The sequence below is a fragment of the Pteropus medius genome, unplaced genomic scaffold, assembly GCF_902729225.1.
Source record: "Pteropus medius unplaced genomic scaffold, Ma_sr-lr_union100, whole genome shotgun sequence".
NCBI lineage: Eukaryota > Metazoa > Chordata > Mammalia > Chiroptera > Pteropodidae > Pteropus > Pteropus medius.
Genome location: NW_024344436.1, coordinates 1,191,210 through 1,210,648, shown reverse-complemented (window position 1 = coordinate 1,210,648; position 19,439 = coordinate 1,191,210). Strand labels below are relative to the sequence as shown.

The 19,439-nt window shown below is 38.3% G+C and overlaps 1 pseudogene; it reads right to left on the bottom strand.

Annotated features, from left to right (window-relative positions):
• LOC120610529 (translationally-controlled tumor protein-like) overlaps positions 1 to 19,439 on the bottom strand; it is a 104,710-nt pseudogene that overhangs the window by 62,202 nt on the left and 23,069 nt on the right.

Sequence of the window (19,439 nt, the reverse complement as noted above, 5' to 3'; positions counted from 1 at the left end):
TGCTAAGATTCTACAGTAAGAACAAACCTTCCATCCATGAAATTGTGAAGAAGGGAAAAGAAATTTGTGCTAATTTTGCAGTTACAACTCAAACTACAAAAGTTATAGCCACAGGTGTGATAAGTGCTTAGTTAAGATGGAAAAGCCATCAACTGTGGGTGGAAGACGTGAACAGAAAATATGTTCTGATTGATGTCAACATATTGAACAGAAATCATTGAGCCTATATGAAGACTTCAGCAAGGGATCCCCTGAAACGAGTGACACCAAGACATTTACTGCAAGTAAAGGATAGTTATGCAGATTCAGAAATAGGTTCAGACTAAAAAATATAAAAATTACTGGTGAGAGAGAAACTACATTCACATAACTTTGATTACAGTATATTGTTATAATAGTTCTATTTTATTATTAGTTACTGTTGTTAATCTCTTACTGTGCCTAATTTACAAACTTTATCATAGATATGTATGTATAGAAAAATACATAGAAAATACATAGTATATATAGGGTTTGGTACTATCTTCGGTTTCAGGCAGCCGTTGGGGGTCTTGGAAAGTATCCTCCACAGATAAAGGGAGCCCTTTTATTTATCCAACAAACAATCATCCAAATTTAAGAGCATCATGGCAAGGTTATGGATGGAGGAGAAAAAATAAACAAAAAGAAAGGAAGAGAAGTCAGCGCTGTCCACCAAGCACAAAGCTCCTAGTTGTCCCTATTTTGTCACTAACTTTCTTCTCCTCCCCACAGCCAGATCTTTACTGTCTTGCCAATTTAATGGCCTATAAACAGACTCGTCATTGCCTTGGGCAATGGGAAAAAGGAAGGAGAAAGGTAAAAGATCATAGGGGAGAACTCTTTGAGAATTTATGACTAGCTAAGCGAGAAGTAAAAGAGAGAGAGCAAAAGAGAAAGAGAGAGAGGATACACAGGAAAAATTCCCCAATGTGGATGAGACAGAAAAAGGCAATCTGTGCTGTAGCGACGATCTCAAAACAGGCTGAGCTCTGCAAACTGCTCTTCCCACCCTCACCATGACCAGAGGAGCCTACCTCTGCCACTCTTCCTTCCTTCTCTCCTGGCTCTCCCATAACCTCTCACCCACATCTCCCTACTCTGTTTCTGAGTAACCATTCTAGTAAGTAAAGTGTGTCCTTCCCATATACTTACACAGATGTAAACAGTTCTCACTGTCATGCTGACTGCAGACAGGCCTCAGTCTGTCTGCCTCCTTCAATCTCTTCTAAAGATAAAGACAAAAAGAATGGTGGGAAACTATTTTTTTCCAGGAACCCAGCAACCAAAGACCAAATCATCTGATTTGGAGCAAGGTTGAGAAGAAGTAGAAGAAAGATTAGCAAACTAGCTTAGATGAGCTGTGGCATACACTCTTGCTTGTGGTAAGGAGAGCCCCCCAGTGATTCACTGTATTATTCCTAGGAATTTGGCTCATGCCAGCCAGTTTGCTTCTAAACCTTCTTAATTCTTGTGGTTCCCATATGCTGAGAAAGCCATTCTCTAAAAGGGAACTGTTATCCATTCCTTAAGTTGTGCAATCATCAATTTACAAAACCAAAGCCCATTGCTGCTCTGCCAGAATTCATCTGACCCCAAGCAATTAAGGGACCAGTACCAGTCATTTGCATGACATTTTGGATCTCCAAAAGAAATATGAAAAGAAGCACTCATCCTTGAAACAGTGGCTGAAATAACCTCGTAGCAATTTTTCAATGCTGTTAGCCTGCAAAATGCTAACAAATCTCTTCTGACACTAGACACAGACCAGTAATGATATATGTGATAGAAATTGCCCAAAGGAGCTCAGTATTAAAGCTCTGGAATTTGATCCAAATTCAAAAACATTACAGCTTGATTTCTTTTCAGTTCAGCCTAATATTTTTTTCTATCTCTTCTTCTAGCCAACTTTAGTTCACAAGTTGGAGGAGGGGTAGCCTTACCACAAGAAGCAGAGACTCACTATACACATTTAGATGAACCTGTTCCCAAACCAAGGCACTTCTGCACAAAACTCTAAGCCCAAAAACCATCCATGGCTTCCTTTCCAGAAACATTCTGAACAGAAGACCTTAGCAGACATAAGCTAAGGAATAAGGGCCGTCTTCAGCTTTTCTCTGAGTGGATCAGTACTAGGCTAGCTCTCAAATAGGTCCGGTTACAATTCTGTCTCCAAGATCTCCACTTACATTTTCTACACTTGATTCTCAGGAAGCTGGGGCATCATTCAGCATCTTCCTACTTCTAAAAGAGAACTCTATCCATGGATTTTACACTCTTCCCTTTTTTTCCTAGTCCAAGTCTTTCTGTATTTCTGAATCAGCACCTGTCTGTACACATAAACAAGACTTTTTTTTATTTGTCACTTTCGAGTTTTCTTTATTTTCTCCAGTTTTTTTGAGACATAATTGACATATAGAATTGTATTAGTTTAAGATATATGACATAATAATTTGTTATGTATATATTGCAAAATGATCACCGCCATAAGATTAATTACCATGAATCGCCTGACCATTACAATGTTTTTTCTGAGGAATGGCAGATTCTGCCAACTCCAGTGTCACCTCTATTTTTTTCTGCCATTGCTCCAGTAAAAGAAAGCTAGAAAAATATTGTCAAATCACTGTTGCTAGTCTTACAGTGGATTTAATCTCCATAAATTAACCTTCCAAACTGTCTCTATAGCACTTCTTTCCGATTCTTCCACTTCCCTTAGAAAGGACTTATTTATTTCATCTCAATTATAGTAGGATACAGATAGCTTTTTTTCTGTCAGTAGCTTTCAACAAAGTGTCAGGAGTAGAAACTCTTGGTTTGTTCCCTTATCTCCACAGTAGTTTTTGCTCTTTTAATAATCTGGAGAATGAAAAGGTGAAAAGTTTGGCAGCAATTCAAAGAGAATTCTCTGGCTGATGTTTCTATTGCCTTCTGTTCTCTAAGATTTTTCTGTCTTCTGAGATATCTTGATCTCCAAGGAGAACGCACCCAAGCACTCACCTTGTGAGTCAGCCCTTATAATTTGAGTTTGGGGAAATTATGGCTATGCTGAGACATTACACACTCATTCTTCTTTTCTTAATAATATGTAACTATTGCTTAGAACTGGTCCAGGTCCAACCATTGAAAGATAAAAAAATGTTACTCGAAGGATATGTGAGTCTAAATTTAAAGAGAGTAATGGTAATATTGTTTATCAATATGTTAAGACATAGCCCATCCCCACTAAATACCATTATATCAAACATGTCTACTGAGTGCAATGATTTCTATTAACCCAAATAAGTGACCACTTATTTCAAGAAAAATTAGGTATATATATTCAAGGACATTTTTTTAAAAATGGGCAGACCCTTGAGATTATATTAGAATGTTGTCCATGGAATATTAGAGTCATCCAGGTAAATTCCCTTTTTTTTCTTTTTTTTAAATTTACTCCTTTGTTTACCATCCCTTGATCCAAATGGCCAAATTAAAACAAAAAGGATAGAGGCTCTACCATGACCTACAAAGCCTGATATAATCTGATACCTATTACATTTTTAACCTTCTCTCCTGTCCCTCCCCCTCTTTATCATTTTTTGATCGTGCTGGCCTGAAATATATAATGTTCTTCTTACCACATTCCCTGGCAATCTTTCACATGCTGTTTCCTCAACCTGGAATGTTCTTCACTTTCTCTAAAATTTAACTAACTTCTACGCATCCTTCAGATCAGAGAGATCATATTGTCTAAAGAAAAGCCTTCTCTATTGTCCCCAGTATCACTCACTCATGGTGAATATCCGTGACTTTTATTCCCTGTATTCATTCAGCTTTCTAATAATTAACCTATTCCTTCCCTTTTGGGTAACTATGCTCCCCTCACTCACAGATAATACGTCTCATTCCGGGTCTAGGCCTAACCCAAAGTGAGCGGTATGGAGATGGGTTTATTACCTGAGCGGACTTTTTTATAAAGTTTCTCACTCTTTTCACTGAGCTTAAAGTTGAGATGTAAGATCTAGAGCTATGGCATCTACAAAAGCTTCTTGAAAATGGTGTCCACACAGTAGAAACAGAGATGGGAAATCAAGAAAGAGAAACCAGAGTCCCTATTGCTAGATATGCCTGGAGACTAATTTTTAATTATGTGAGCAGATAAAATTTCTTTCTTTTTAAAGCTTAAGCCAATTTGATTTGGATTTTCTCTCATTTTCAATAGAAAAAGTCCCTGAGAGCTCTGAGATTTCTTTCTTTTTGGCAGTCATAATATGGATAAGCATTTGTTTAATTTCTGTTTTCCACACTAGACTGGAAATTTTATGAGTTGGAACCATATGAGTCTGATTTATTTTTGTTTTCCAGTTCTAGTACAATATGAATCATGTAGTAAAATATCAATATCTTTGAATGAACGAAGGAATAAATAATGCATGAATGGGAGATTCTGAGATTCTAAGACCTGTTAGGCTTTTTGTTCTAAGGCCTCGAAATAAAAATAAGTCCAGTTCCCTGTGCCTAATATTGGACTTCATGTTCTGTTACGGAAAGACCTCTGTTAGAAGACATTTCCACCTTATTTTCAATTCCCAGAAGAGGAATTTATCTATATACAGCTTAGCTCTGTAGCTTGGTAGACTTTCTACTCATACCCGCTCCACCGCTACATGACTCCTGTGAGCTTTGCCTTTTGTTTGAGGACGGTGGAAGGGGAAAATGTTCACGCAATGCAGACTCTAGTAAGCCCATATGACCTTCACACCTAAGCCATAGTCTCTAACTGCTTCATTGATAATGAACCTGCTATGTTAATCTTCAGCTTGTGAATTCCACATGGTATCTCTCAGTATCCAAACTGGGGCAAGAAAAAAATGGGATGCTACTTATTGTCCCTATGAACCCCAAAATCCAGTTAATTGGGTTGGAAATTTTCCAACATAGAAAAGGGTTGCAATCTGAAGAATTAGCACCTGTAGATAGGGCTCCCAATGGATCCTTGATCACAGGCTTTAGGCTGTAGATTTTAGCAGTTATGGATAGGTATTGTGGGGTTTCGACCTTATGCTATGGACTGGTTTTTATAGTTGTGTGGTTGGCTTTTAACTAGTGCAGTTTATGAGGGCAGATTTGGGCTTTAGGCTTTTGAATAAACCATATGGGATTTTGACCTTTGTAAATCACTGTCATTTATGGCAGTTGTGTCTGCAATGAGTAGCTTTTCTTAATATCCATATATTGTAGCAAAATGCCAAACAAATGGGGGGTAAGGGTACTTAGCAAACATGTTGCAAGCTATGCCAACACTGGCAATGATTTGATCACAGGAAAAAAGAGTCTTGCTAATCCACACCTTTAGGCACTGTGGGGGAACTGGGGCAGTTTAAAGAAAGAAACACTGCAGAACAACTTCGGCTGCTACAGGTGCATTTCTCAGTCCAGAAAGTAGGTCTAGACTTTAAACATCAAAAGTAATACTTTCCCATTGTACTACAGAGCATTATTATGTGAGATATAAGCTCTAAATTTTTAAACAAGTTCTAGTTCAACTACTTATAATTTTGTTCATCTTTTACATTATTTTGAAGATAGAAATGTGGGAAGAATAAATCTGAATTAATGTAGCTTATCCACAGGGTTCAAGAGTCGCCCCAGAGTAAATTGCAAAATTTAGTAAATCAGAGAAGTTTAAAAAGAGGCTTTAGATTTTGAAGTTCCAAGTTATAGCTTCTCACAGAGAATAGTAGATTGCTTTAATATACTATTAAATAAAGGAGAGCCTTTACTACTTAAAAAATACACCATTATCTTGGGATGATATAGAGGGGGAAAAAAACAATAAAATTATTGTAATCTGAAGACTAGAAGAGAAATTTAAATACCTATGTCTAAAATGCTTGATCTTCAGGACTCAAGCCTGCTCAGGAAATTCAGAAGGAACTGGAATAGTTTGCAAAATCAAAACATATTGGAGTCATATAAATAGAACAGGAGCAATAAAGTATTAAGAAAAATTGTCCAAAACCTGGAAAAAGTCAAAGGGGAGAGTGGAATTTTCTTTCAACATCATGCAAAAGCATTGTTTAATAGTGCTGCCCAATGATTTTTTTAATTTTCTTGGAAACTTTGTTTACTTTTCTATTAAAATTTGATTAGAGCCCAGACATTTTAGAGTTTCAGGTTAACTAGAATATTTCTGTTTGACAAAGAAGATAATCCCAAAAGTTTTATTGTCCTGTAGGACATTAATCAATTTGGTATCCATCTTAAGAATCTTATTGTAGCATTCTTTTTTTTTTTTTACTTTTTATTTTTTAATGCTTACAAATACCCAGTTCGTCAAAACTGTCCTTTTTTTAAAAAAATATCCTTTTTAAAAATTTTTTTAGATGTCTTATTTTAAGATGGTGAGCTAGCTTTACCATCTTACTGGTTCCTTCAACAATGAATAATTACAAATACTGTTGAAGAAGTAGTCCTATATTTGAATGAGAGTCATGTTTTTAGCTTTCAAAAATTATTCTTTAACAGTTTTAGAGGTCCCATTGAGATACCCACAGAGCTAATTTAAGTCCAAGTATGTCTTTTCTTGGTTCCTGGAGTGATTCTCAAGTGACATTACAACTTAACCTGTCCTGATTCTTTTAATCCTGATTTTGTGTTTTTGCTTTCATTTCTATACTTAGCCAAGTTCGTTCTAGGCCTGATTTGTGCATGGCTGATGAGTTGTCCCCTACAGATGGCAGAAATGATGGAGAATCTAGTTTTATCATCTGACATTCAGATGATGGGGATCTATTCCAAAGTGAGAAACAGCAGAGATTCTGTTTAATTAATTTTTGTTTGTTATTCTCTCTATTTAGGAGTGCAAATGAATATTATATGCTCACTGAGACAGAGACTAAATCTTTAAGGTCTTGTCTGGTGAGTTCTTGCATTTACTTTGATCTATGGCTAAAGCTGTGAAACTGAAGTCAGGGGCTCTCTATGCATTTATAAGTGAAGAAAGTCTTTACCTCTTGGTGTGTAAATGTGAAATATTTTTCTACCTCTGGAGTGTATTATGGAATTAGATTATATAGTATTTTAATGGAGCTATGTTTTAATAGTTTAGAGAGAATAATGTTTACATAAATCTAATATTTTCCCAGAATTCAGAATATTTTCCTAGAAAATAAACTAAACTTCTTATGTTTTAAATGTATATTTTAAGGGACTAAAAAGTCCTTTTAGCAGAAACTGCTAATCCAGAAATATTTTCATGTAAAAATCCAAGTTCATGTAATTAAGGTGAATTTATACTAGTTGGTCATTTTTTCAAACCCTGATTTAATTAGTTAAGTATAACATAAGCATATATTTTATTTTTGTTAGATTTCAGTTGTTTCCTCATGAATAGACTAGTTATGTTGAACTTTGTATATTTCTTAAATTGGATTACTAATCAAATTAGCTCATTATTCCTACGTAATACTATGATTGTGAAAATTGTAACACTATCTGTTCAACTAAATTAAAAAATAATTTCCACAAACTTTTATCATGTTCTATAATGTTTCACTTTAAAAATCACTTCCAAATTTTTTAGTTAACTTTAACTAGGACCGATATTAAATTATTAATGGATAATCTTTGTATACCTGGGTAACTTCTAAGATAGAATACTAAAACATTGGTCATAATATATATATCATAATCTGTAAACCTTTGTTTTTTATTTTTATATGTTATGATGACTATACCTTTGGGTCATGTTAATGAACATATATTTTCTTCACATTAGAAAGATATAAAATGGATGTGTATGACCACAGGCAATTTTACCATATATCTCATACCATTAACAGGTCTGCTAGAACACTTGCAAATGGACAGATAATTATGAATCACCTACCTACCAGTTTTTTCCCACAAAAGTAGAATTTAGTTAATTTAGTTACCAGTTATAGTTAATATGGGTGATTAATACTACATTAGTAGATATAGTGACAGGAAACCACAACTGTGTTTGTATAGTGATAGTGTGTGTTTTTGTATATCAAGGAAAAGGTGGGAGTGGGCCAGAAGGCTGGAGATCCAGGGAAGAATAAATAGATGTGGTAGGTCAAGTCCAAAGGCCATCGACTGGCAGAATTCCTTCTTGCTCCAGAGTCATCAGCCTTTTGTTCTGTTTAAGACTTCAACTGATTGGATGCAGCTCACTCACATTGTAAAGATATAGAAAGCAATCTTTGTGACTCAAAATCTACCAATTTAAATGGTAATCATTCAATAACCCCCTCACAGAAACATCTAGAATAATGTTTGACTAGTTATCTGGGCACCTTGGCCCAGCCAAGTCGACACATAAAATGCACCGTCACACTATCATTCCTCAGGCACCTACGATTCTATCTTAACCAAGCCACCAAATCTACTTTGAGAACTCAAAATTGATTTTTCTAAAATCATATCCTAAATTCTTTTTAAAAGGACAATTTTTTATACTCAAAACTATTTGAGGGATTTCTCAGAAAGCCCTGGACAATCACAAAGATTCATTCTTTTATTTTGTATAAAAGACAAATACTAGAAATAATTAGTTACACTTGGTATACTCTGTACTTCTTAATTAGCTCAGTGCTATTTCCATGGGAAGAGTTGTTAAATCAAAGCATAATTTGATGTATGTAAAATGTCATTAATAGAAATATTTCAGAGATTGTACACTTTATGAATTGAAAGTACCTGGAGATTTATTAATGCCTTCACTTTCTATAATATGTTCTTACCCTCAGGAGAAACATTGGTCAAACCTTTATGGCATAGCTATGTATTATCCCCCAAAAGAGAATTTTGTTCTCCTCCATTTGGATATTATTGATGACCGTAATAAATTAATGACACAAACCATGATTAATTTAATTTTATCCTCAAATTATTTTATGTTTTCCTCTGATGCTTACTTGAAGGCTTGCAGCCTTGTGTGTGTGTTCAGCAAAGGACAATCTCAGAGTCTCAAGCAGATGAGTCTACCAAGTACTTTCAGCTATCGATATTTCAAGGAGGAGAAATTCATGAGTATGGGTCAGAACTTAAAGCACATAATGCTTGGACAATTGTCAGATGGTAACATGGAACTGAGGAGGGATTTCCAGGAGACTTTTTAGTTAAAAAACAGATAAATTCAAGAATGCAGACCACTATTCAAAATCCAGTAGCACAAGAATTAATTTCATGGACAGAATGAAGTGATGAGGAATATTTAATTATGGCTATTTGGCAGATTATTTATCTCTTAATGGTTCGATATTCTGATGAAAATAATGAGGAAGGCTCTTCCTTTCCCTTCATATTCTACCTCAAACTTTCAATTTAGTCAACTATGCTTTTGCACACAAAAATTAAATGTGGGTAAGTGGTATCTGATTCTCAACGACCTCTCATAATTCACAAATAATTTGAGGTTCTGCAGCCATATGATCTTTGTTGCAACTACTCAATGTTGATGAATATATCTAAATAAATATAGTGATACTTATGCCTTAATACTAATGCAGCCATGGATTATAGGGTTATATGCAAATGAATGAACATGGTTGTGTTTCCATAACATTTTGTTTACATGGTTGTGTTTGACCCAGTGGGCTATAGTTCATCGACACCTAATCTAAAGCATCCTGATATTTCTCTGTTTTCTGCTCTTGACTATTCCAGTCCTGACCTAATTTATAGGTCTAAAATATATGAGGCACAAGCTTTCTTTGACAAATCTTTCTTAGAGTCTTTGGATTGGTAAGGTTTTTCCTCTCCTCTAAGTGAATATTTTGTCTGTGATGTGGTAGAGGCTAATAGATGCAGCCATGTTCCATTCAAGTTGGAATTAATTAAGAGAGAAAGACAGGAGTTGGACAGGTACGGATCAAAATTTCAATTTTATTACAGATCAAATCTACTTGGGAGAATGTAGCTGAAGTTTGAAGTCAAGTGGGCACACTAATACCTCATTCTGACTTAGGCAGACTTGGCCACCCAATCATAAGTACATCTGGACACAGGCCTCTTTGTGTGGACCTATCCCTGTAAAAGTTGAGAGTGCAAGCAGCAGGAGTATAGCCATTCTTCTGGAACATCTCAGGAAAGGAGTAAGGAGGGGGCTGATTAATGCATAACCAGTTTTATCTCCCAAACTTTCAATCAGAAAAAGAATTCTTTCCTCCCTGGGGAGGTTTGAGTTAGGGGATTCAGAGGCCAAGAGTATTTATGTTGAGGTTTCTCCACAGTTAAATATTAACCAAGGGGGAAAAGAAAGGGTTTCTCCTAATACCTAAGTAACCTTTGATCCTTTCACTATCTTGACCAAAATGTTCATTGCACCAATTATGATATCTTAGTCTGGTATTAAAGATGTTTCGCTATCTGGCTCTAAATTTCCATTGTCATCTTACTAATGATGTCATCTTACTTATTAATTACTACCTAGTAGGACTCTGGCCAGATGAGTCTGCTCACAGTTTCTAAAAGATGACATTAATTCTCTTGCCTCCTTTCTTTCCTATGTCATTGTTTCCACATGGAATGTACCCCTTAATTTTCTTATTTGATTCATATCTATCCTTTAGGACCTGCTCCAGCCTCTGTAAAAACTTCCCTGATCACTCAAGTTCTCGATGACCTCTTTGCCTTTAAACTCCTTAAGCCTTTGGTGTCTGTATCACTCATTAGGCATTTCTGGTTTGTGTTGTCAGTAAATTTTGCACAATCCTATTTTATCTCCAAATTTAGATTTTCAGTTCCTCGAAGAACAGAAGTATTTATTAGGACTTTTTTTCTATTCTCAAAGCAACCAGCACAGTGATTTCACATAACATAGGTGCTCAAATGTTCGTTCATTGATTATATACTCCTTAAGTGATTTGTTAAATGCTTAGAAATTTACAACCAGGATTCTTCAGTAATCCAAACTACTCCCATCAGTAAAAATTGATGTGGACTTGCTCTATTCGTAATAAGTCTCCAGGAAATGTCATTGGTTTTTGTACTGCTATTGACCCAGGACCATGAAAAGCAATTTTAGCTGCGCTGTTCTCAGTACCGTGGAAACGAGGCCTTGCTGTGTTTCTTGACCACATCCTTCTCATGAAAAGTACAGACATTAAGGTTATTTGCTTCTAGGGATAGAAATGAAGTAGTATTTATAGTGTCCTTTCTCCTTCAAGAAAAATCTGATGAGTCATCCTTTCCAATAATATGATTGTAATTCAGAGGTTTTAGAATACTTGCATGGAGAGCATAAGTCCTTTCAAATAACACTGTTTCATAAAACATTAATGTTAATTAGTCAAAGCAATATTTTTACATCAGTAGTTAAATGTAGATGTGGCTCCATGCTGATAAAAGAGCCTTAGAAATTTCAAGCGACTTTGGGTTATCAGAATATTAGGAGGGGATGCTGCTGCCATTTAGTGTACAATGGCCAGAGATGCCAGACATTCTGCAATGCATAGGACAATCCCATGCAATAAAAAATTACTCACATTCCACAGAGTTTTCAAATGTCCCTCCAGACATTCATGTGGGTGAAAACCTATTTATAATTATCTGACCCTAATATTTAATTCTATAAGCACCTGGGACCTGATTTTGTACAGTTTTAAAACACGGTTTGTGCAGTTCAAATTATCTATAAATGCAACTGCTATGTAAATCGAGAGAATATTGCATTTTGTCTTATATGGAAATTCAACAAACATCATTAATCATTCTGAAAAGTCATATTGTGGTCCTACTTATGTCATCTGAATACACATTGCCACACATTCATCAGATATAGAATCATCATCTCAAGTATTTCCTCCATAAAGTATCTTCTAAAAACCTCTTTCCTCCAGATGTATTCAACCTACTATTTTACCCGGATCTCTTCAACACTAAAAACACTCTCAATTTATTAACTTGGGCTATAATTTTTGATTACATGTTTGTGTTCCAGCTTTTAAACTGTGCCTTCTTAACCGAAGTGTCCTACAATAGATGATTGGATAAAGAAGCTGTGGTGCATATATACAACGGAATATTACTCAGCCATAGGTAGAGATGAAATACTGCCATTTGCGACAACATGGATGGACCTCAAGATAATCATGCTAAGTGAAATAAGCCAAACAGAAAAAGTTGAAAATTACATGATATCACTTGTAGGTGGGATATAAACCTAAAAGCAACAAATGAACAGGACAAACAAACAGAGATTCATGGGCATAGACTATAGACTAGTGGTTACCAGAGAGTAGAGGGGAGGTAGAAGGGTGGAGGTAGATGGAGTAAAAGGGGTCAAATATATGGTGACAGAAAGAAATCTAACTATGAGAGGTGAACACACAGTGTAAATATATATATGCCTAACTGTTAAAGTGTACAGCTGAAACTTATTGGATTTCGTTAACCAATGTTACCATTAAATAAATAAATAATTGATTAATTTTAAAAAATAAAATAAAATAAACTGTGCCTTCTTCATTCTTATGTCTTTTAAATCTTGTAAAATATGAAATATATAAAAAACACTATAAATATTTAGTGAATATATTCATTCATTTTTGTATATCTTTTAAAAGAAATATTTCTTTAGCATTTGCAAAACAGTGCTAGATTGATTATAGGAATATTTTAGGGAGCAAATCACATATGGTCTCTCATCTTGTGGAGCTTAATTAGAGAGAGAAGAAAAAGTATTAATTACACAATTTTTAGTCTTGGTAGAATTATGCAAATACTACAATTTACAAGTACAAGGTGCTATGAGAGTGGATAAACTGGAGAACCAGGTCTAAGCTAGAAAAGAAATAGGAAGTAATATTGAAGTGTATCAGCTATCTATTGCTACATAACAAATCAACCTAAATTTAGTGGCTTAAGACAATGACCATTTATCATTGCTTACAAGTCTATGGATCAATTGAAAGGTTCTGTTGGTCTGGCCCAGGCTCAGATCTTGGCTAGGCTTCCTTATGAGATTGTGGTCAGTTTCAGGTTGGCTGGGATTGGCTGGTCTGGGATGGTCTCAGCTGGGATCCTCCAGGAGACCAGACCAAGTTTGTTCACACGGTGATAGTAGGATTTTAAGAGAACAAGCAGAAGCCTACAACGCCTGCTGAGGCTCCAGCTCAGGACTGATACAACATCCCCTCCAAGGTAAGTCACAAGGCCAGTGCAGTTGCAAGAGCTGGGAAAAGAAACTCTACCCCTCCTTGGAAAGAGCTGCAGTCACATGGCAAAATGTGCAGGTCCAGGAGAGGTAGAAAATTGTGACCATTTTTATAATCAGCTGCACCAAATTAAGACCTAAAGAATAAGTACAAGTCAACCAGGCAAATAGAGATGAGCACTGTGGTCATCATATAAAGACCCTGAGGCAGAAAAAAGCATGGAACATTCCAGGAAGTCAGGAAGCCAGAAGAATGGCAGTGTGCTAAAAGAGGGGAGTTGTGTAAAAGGCGGGTAAGGAAGAAGGGGCTGGATGGTGCAGAGCCATGCCCTACAGCCATGTTAAGAGTTTGGGTCTTTATCCAGGAAAATGTTTTATACAGGACAGGAACATGATCAGAATTTATACATATGTGTATGTGTACGTGTGTATACATATGTAGATATAGATGTATATAGATGCAGATATGTAGACATATAGATGATATAGGTATCTTATGTCTGGATTACATCTCCGACAAGTTAAACTTGTATCTCTGGTACTAGCTACCTATGGTAGTGAAATTTTCCCAGGTACTACCAATGTGCAGCCAAGGTTAAAACTGTGTCAGAGAGAGGCGAGACTCAGGAAGTTATCATTACCTGTTGTCCAGATGAGAGATGACAGTTGCTTGAATTAGCATGCTTAGTGAATGAATAAATGAGTGAATGAATGAAATTAAACCCCAAATGAGGTTTAGGATCTAAATTAAAACTGCCTTGTTTCAAATCACTGCTCCCCCACAGACTCGTTGGGTTACATTGGGTACCTTATCTACCCTTTTTGAGCCTCCGCGTCTTTATTTCCATAATGAGGATAAAAATAATTTCTACCTTCTCAATGTGTTATGAGAGCTAATGAGGTAATCCTCACAGAGCACTGAATACCATACCAGTCGAATGCTAGGCACTCAATGAACGTTAGCTACCTTTGCTGCTAAAAGGATGTCTGCAACAGTACATTGTCTCATGCAGTTAACAGCTTGATCCCCATTTATCTCCCAAAGGAAACTCTGTTCTAATCGCAGTTATGCTCAGCAGCCCTGACTTCGCTCATGTGGTTGCGATTAAGCCAGAGCGAAGCCGGGACCAGACAGTGCTCCTTTCTGCTTGGCATGTCGTCGGTCCGCGAGCCGCGCCTCCTCGGATCTGTCTAGTGTTCTGTCATCTGGCTCTACTCATGTGGAGGAGGACAGGGAGAAGCCAGACAGCCGTGAATCTTGCTGTCTGCTCACAAATGTTCGCCGTCTAGGGAGGACTGAGAGCATCTCCTGTCAGGGAAATGTATAGCTCAGTAGCAGGGACGGATGCCCCGGGCTCCACCAGAGCCCAGGGTCAGCAAAACCCTTCCGGAGAGGCAGGGCCTGGTGGGGGCCTGGCTTTACCACAACCTCCTGTGCAATCACCGTGATGAGCAGACGGGAAAGGACGGCACCGAGGCCTGAACCAGAGCGGCTTCCGTCCACGTGGAGTCCGGTTCCCAAAATAGAGGTGGTCTTGCATCGTTATCGGTAAAGAACTGCTTTGACTAAATTACACATTTTTTAGCAGCCTAGAAAGAAGACAGAATACTAAGATATCAGAATGATTATGAGTATTGCTGCATGGTAAGATTAGAGATGTTTTAGTGTTCTCATTTGTTGCCGGTAAGCCTATATTTTAATAATCAGGTAAAAAGCAGAAATTCAAAAATCAAATGGTAAGTATGTTGGGAGTTTTCCCCATGTTCTTAGTGAACTAATGAATTGCTTGTGATACTTCTATAATGCAGTTCTGGAGAGGAAAAAAAAATGGTTTCATTTAGAACTAATCCCAATTTACTACACTTAAATGTATTACGTAAATAGTGACTCTCACAGAACAGACCCACAGTCTCTCCTGCCTTTCGCCCTATGCCTCCTCCCCACCAGTTCTTGCCACTAAAGATTTTTCTCATCCATTCCTTAGGGCTCCAGAACTTGGTTTATTGTGTAAGGGGTGAGTTGAATCTAAATCAAACACTTCTTAGTAGTGTAACTTTGATGGGGTTACTCAACCCAAGCTCATCTTCTGTAAAATCAGGATAAAAGAAGTATCTGTATCATAGGATTTTTGTGAAAATTAAGTGAGAGACCATGTGTACTAAAATACTTAACACAATGCCTGACGTACAGTGACATTTGAAGAAATGTTATCATTACTCTAGTCTCTCTCACTACAACACACTTGATGTTGACCGTAATCTCTGGGCTCTGGTCCTGATATGAAATATAAATAGAAAATAAAAAGGAAGTCAAATCATGAAAACAGGCCACTGTTTTGAGAAACATGAATGACGAGGACCCTGCCCCAAATGTCTCCCTACCTGATTAGATGCCTCTGCCTGAAACTGGTGGTGGTGGAGAGCAGACCTCTGAAGACGCACCTTAATCAGCACTGTATCTTCCCTGCTTGTAACTGCCGGACTTGGGCCAGTTGTTTTCTGAGGCTGTTTCATCTCTCAGTGGGATAACAATACCTACCTTGGAGAGCTGGGGGCCAGGTACTAATCCATTTTGTCATCCAGCACATGCCCAAGAGCCACCATGCATAAAGCTCTCTCCCTCACTTTTTTCAGGCTCTGATCAGGTGTAATTTATTAGAAGGCCTTCTCTGGTCACCTGTATAAAGCAGAGGCTCTCCTCCATCCCCCATGCACACACACACTGGCTCCTCCCTCACCTCCAATTCTGCTCAACTTTCCTCCCGTGTTCTTATCTTCACCTGAAATTTCACACATATTAATTTGTCTGTCTCCTTTCAAAATTTAAGTGCCATGAGGACAGGGGGTTGCATGTTTTATTCATCGCTTTACTCATACTGGCACATAGCGGGCACTCCATAGGTACTTGTTAAAGAATAAGTCAGTAAATGACTGGATCGATTAACTAGTATTTCAAGGAAGAGCAGAGTCCATTGGAAAGAAGGTTGGATGAGCACCACAGCCCGATGGAGAAGGCCTAAGATTGGCCCCAGTCAATTAATGACTCACCGCCATAACACTGGGCTAGTAAATTCTTTCTGAGCCTTGGTTTTCCTGTCTTTGAAATAGAGACAATACCATACTTATCTCAAACAGGTAGTTGGAGGATAAATTTCAATCATGGAAATAAATCTGTTTTGAACACTGTAAATCATCATATAAAAATTAAATGTTAGTATCATTTTTTTAAGTAGCACAACAGTTAACTTCCCAGGTGATGCCCTGAAAGAAAAATGTTCCAGTCAGAATAGAACAAAGGAGAATGCTTCATTTGGGATTACTCTCTGATTTTAAACCTTGTTGCCCCCTACCTGACTCACCCAACACTGCCTCACTACTTTGGCCCAACCTCACAAGCACTGCTGAGAGTACGGCTCTGGAGCTCTCCAGTCTGCCCTTATAAGCAACATGACTTGGGCACATCCCGCCCTGGAGCCAGCCCAGCCTTAGTAATGGGATACTGAGCTTGTCGCTGGGCAAACGGGAGTTTGCGTCAGGAGTTGTCGCTTTCTGGTGGTTGCCTGGTGACTCTAATGGAAAATGAGCTGTGGGGACCATACCACAGAAACCACTCCCTCAGCTGGCGGGCTCATTGGAAAGCCCAGGTGTCATGGGAGGGAGTAGACACTGCCTCCACAAGAGCTGTCACCAAGGCACATATGTGTGGGTGGTGGCAGAGATAGGCAGAGCCGAGGGAGGGCTAGGGCCTTGGTGTGGCTCTCCTCTCAGCATGAGTTGTTGTTCATAAAGGAAGGGCGGGCCCAGCATAGTCATTAATAGTGGTCCCCAGCCCAATTTTAGGTAAAAGCACACACAACACACAAAATCACATCAGTAGTTGACAACCCACAGCTCCAAAAACACATGAGGATGTGTTCTGAAGTTTTTATGAGGTGCTCACTCAGACTCATTGCATTGACACTTACAATAACCATGAAGGGAAGCCTGGGGACACTTGAATGATATGACCTGCTCAAGAGAAGCCACACACTCAGGACAGGAGAAGTCTTTCCTGTCATGTGACCCATATGAAAGAACTCTGAGAGTTGACACTTGTTGATTGTGAAAACATATGGTGAGCTCCATCGATGGGAAAATAAGTTATATAGTCCATTTGGAAGAGATTGGGCCACAGATCCAAGGCTGCCAAAATGACAACTTATCAAAAGTGTGCAGAGGCCCTACTGTGTGTGAGGTATCCTATTACTCTCTCTTCCACCCTTGTCTCATTTAATCTCAAAGTTATTATGATAATATTTGTAGGTATTAAAATTCTTGTTTTAAAGATAAAGAAATTGAGGCTCAGAAAGATTGAACACTTTGAGGTCACACAGCTACCCAGTTACAGAGTCAGAAATTAATACTTGCTCTTCTGATTTTGAGTCCAATATTCCTTCCTCTAACATCCCACTGCCACCCCCAGGAGAAAGTTCTCCATCACCAGACCAACTCTTGTTCTTTTCTATTCTCCTTCACCCAGCCTCTGACAAGTAATACTCCCCACTCCAATGCTGGCTTATTATGCCCCCCGATGAATCAAGAACTAATTTCACTAATTTATTAATTCAATTATTCATTCCTCTGTCCAACAATTATTTAATGAGTTGCTACCAAATTTCAAGCATCAAGCTAGGTGCTGGGGATGCCACAATGAACTTAGAGAAGTCCTCAAGAAGCATGGACATATTTATTGATCCCTTGAAAAGAAAATTCACAGACTTGCAAGACACAGCAAATATCCATGCATGGTGGCCCCCCAGTACTACTTAGAAAGTAGTAATATTTAGAAAGAAACACAATCTTTCTTTTATTCCATTCTCCCCTATCTAAATAACTGCCCAGGAAGCATGTGAGTAAACTTTCCAATCATACTAATGATAAGTGTCTGTCCGATGAAAGATTATGAGGTTATGAAAAAAAAAAAAATGAATAACATTGTCTTGATTTCTTTTTATATATTTTTCAGGGTGGAAAAAGATTTTGCTGAAAGTATTTCAATGGATTTGTTACCAGCACTTACATAATGGTCTGAGCACAATGAAAAATGGCCGAGGCCACAGCTGAGATCAATCCCATTCAAGCGTGAGTGAGTCAGGGAGACCCGGCCAGGAGTTCAGCCTTCCCTGTCTGAGAGTTTTGAGCAGTCCTCAGGTTTTGGGTGCTTTAGTTCATTTATACTTGGCTGAAGACGATTTCCTGTTTCTAAGAAAAGACTGCTGGGATGTCTTAGGAGTTCTTTTGGACAGCAGGTCCTGCTGACCTAGGCCTGGCCTGGCTCAGGGTAGCACCAGAGAGCAAGAACACTACCAAGGGAGGGTTGGTTCTCATTAACCCCCATTAGCCCACAGGTGTTCTGGGACTCACAGAATGAGGTTATCACAAATATTTGCCAGATTGGCTGAAAAATGAAGAGAAATTTATGACAAAGCCATTATGCCTGAGCTCATCTAAGAACATCTGGATTCATTGAGCCTAAGCCAAAAGAAGTGACATGACAAGGACCACAGAAGGGGACCTTTGTTTATAACACCTTCAAGCACTGGCATGGACCTGCCCTCTCCAACCCCTGCCCTCCCCTCTCCAGCCCTGTCTCCTTCCTTCCAGCTCAGGAGTCCTACAAATTGCTTTTCCAGTGATATCACATGCTGTTACCATGGAGGCAGCTGTTGTGGCAAAACAGAACTGTTCGATCTTCACCCCGTGGCTCCCGACCTGCGGCAGAACGTGGAGGGGAGCCATTCTGTGACCACAGGCCTCAGTGGAGTGCTCTGGGTACCAACACAAACAGAAGTGCTGGGACACGATGTGGTGGGAATGGAGACCCTGTGACTGAGACGGGAAAACCCATGGGAGGGTGGAGCAGAGGCCGGCCATTTAGATGGTGATGCTAATAACAGCTGCCTGGCCTCTCCCAGCAACAACCCCAACTCCACCCAAACTGGACCCGTCTTCCCACCTCATCCGGCTCCCTCCAGCCATTGGTTAGCCACAACTAACAGCATTACTTGCAGTGGCTTACAAAGGCATTTGATGGGGAGAAACAATATTCTAAAGGTTTATGAACACAAGCTCTGGAAGCAGAGCTGCTGCATTCAAATCCTGGCTCTACTACTCACTAGCAGTCTGGGCTCCTCATAAAAACTACTCAAGCTTCCTGAGGCCTCAGTTTCCCAGTTAAGAGAATAACATAGCATTCCTCATTATGATAATCAATTGT